Source organism: Puntigrus tetrazona, chromosome 19, assembly GCF_018831695.1.
Source record: "Puntigrus tetrazona isolate hp1 chromosome 19, ASM1883169v1, whole genome shotgun sequence".
Classification (NCBI taxonomy): Eukaryota; Metazoa; Chordata; class Actinopteri; order Cypriniformes; family Cyprinidae; genus Puntigrus; species Puntigrus tetrazona.
This window is the reverse complement of record NC_056717.1, coordinates 5,772,890-5,775,412: the sequence shown is the minus strand read 5'-3', so window position 1 is coordinate 5,775,412 and position 2,523 is coordinate 5,772,890.

Sequence of the window (2,523 nt, the reverse complement as noted above, 5' to 3'; positions counted from 1 at the left end):
AACAAACCTTAAAACAAGATGTTTTGCGACATATTTGGCTCACTCTAAAACCTGCAGATTGCATGAATCAGATATCATCAGCGCTTCGAGTGCAAAATGAGCCCGTGCAAATATAATAAAGTCAAACACACGACGATAATGGGCCCCCGTAGAGCTCGAGTCGGCTATGGAACGAAATGGTCTAAAATTAACTATTTGCCCACAATCTTTTAATTGCTGTAATCTGTCTTGTCTGTTAGCATTACATCTAGCCAGTAGCAACTAGATGTGTTCTCAGCTGATTATGACTAATATAGTTTAAGACTCTCTGGGAATCCAGCATGAAACAATGCACTCCAACAACTATTAAAACTATAAACATTAGTGGGCAGGATGATAAAATGACAGCGGAGTTTGGAACAGGAACCCATAGGCGCTATTAGGTTTTACTCTGATTGAGATGAAGGATGATGTATTTAAGTGTCCGCGGTTAAAGAGGCCGCTTGCATTAATGCTTTATCGCTTTACTGCTTATAAAGATGCAGAGTTTTACTTTTGTTAGGGATATTGAACCACTGAGAAAAGATTCGTCTTTGTCTGATTACTTCTGCAGGAACGAGTGTATCGATATAATGGCAGATGCGTGCTGTTGATCATGCCCTTGACCAGAGCAGATCTCCTTGTTTGTTAATTAATGAGGCTGCGCTGATGAATCATGCTTGTAAATCACTGTTTCCTTTGGCTACTGCTTTAGGGGAGGGATGCAGAGGTGTGCATGACGCTGATGGATTGGACAGGAACTGGGAAAGCTTTTCATGTCTTTTAAAATATTGCCCTTCTCAAGAGAATTTCAACTTTGATTCAGTTTTCAGTTCATTTGATTTACAAGGTGAAATGGACTATCAATGAGCAGAGGGCACTTTCCGTGAATAGGGCACATGTTAGGGGAAATAAGGATTTTTTTTACTACAACAGATGGTCTGTAAATCTTTTTTTATTTATTTATTTTAGTTTTTGCAACCTTGTTATTAAATAGTCGAGTTTGACCACTTGTGGAAAAAATGCAGTAAAAGCTTCCAAAAAGATATAATTTAAATACAGTTTAATCTAAATCTGTGATTTTGTTTTCTTTATTTTTTTTTTTTTTTTTTTTTTTTAGCATTTTTTCATTCTTTTTATTTACAGGTTTGATTATTTGAGCCTGATAAATGCAACACATTTCACACCAAACAAACAAAAAAATATTTTAAAAAAAAGCTGGAAATTCGGATTTATGTGATTATCTGTCAGTAAATGAATAATAAATAGAAATGAAATATTACTGAAACGGGTTCAAGTAACAGGGCTGAAAATGTAAAAAAAAAAATTTAATCGGACGGGTTATAAACATTTATTTATTTATCTTGGTAACAGCTTTGCATAGTTGAGCTGAACAAATGCAAGTCAACACATTTTACAATTTTTTAAAAAACAGAAATTAGCATGCAAGGTTTTAAATAACACAGTGTAAAATACAGATTTGTCTGATTTTATTAATATTTTATATTTATTAATATGAGTTTTTATATTTGGTTTAATATAAAGGTGAATCATTATTACTGTTATTATTAATAGTAGTAGTAGTAGTAGTAATAGTATCTGGTTGAATAGCTGACCTAAATGTAAGTCAATACTTTTACACAATTTGTGTAGAAACTGAGATTAGCATGCAGTGGATAATCACGTAGTAACAGGGTTGTGGGCCAAATCAATATAAGAGGTCTCGGTAATCTTTAAAAGGCCTCGATTTTAAGGCCTCGAGGTACGATTTTAATATAAATTCAGCAGACATTTAAAACGAGCTATTTTAAACACTAGGTCAACATCTAGTCTTCGCATAAAAAGAGCACCAGATTTCTGCTTTAAAAAGTGTACTATTCATTGATATATTACTTATAACCACAGGGTCTGATGTGCTAAGTCTAACACCGACAGTCCGAAGACAACCTGCTGCTTTTATTCTACGGTTTTGTGAGCTTCGCATAATTTAATTCTCTCATGCACTTCACAGAAGCGTAACGCGGTAACATGTTGAGTGCCCGTGCACACGCACGCACCTCTGCATCTGATTCGTGTGGCGTAAATCACGGTGACGTGCACTGGTTAGATGCACATATACCTAGAGAATGACGTGACGCATTACACATTCACCGGAGAGACTCGTTGCAGCTCTCTAGCACACGACTACAAGGCGGATGATAAATCTCTCATTACACAGACGCGCTTTGTGTCGTTTGTCATTTACTCACGTCGAAAACCGCGGCCGTGTGCCTTCCATGTCTGTGCAAGAGGAAGTCAGTCTGCTTTATGAAAACAGATGTTTGCAGCGACACGCATTTCCGTGCTTCCAAACCCAATAGAATACAAATTGTAACATAGTTTGGGCCAAATCTTTGTAAAAACCCCATGAATTTTATTTGGGACAGCCGTTCCTAATATCCGATTGCAGATATTAGAGCGATAATGCAGAGATCTGATGCTTTTTGTTCAAAGCCTGTAGACCCG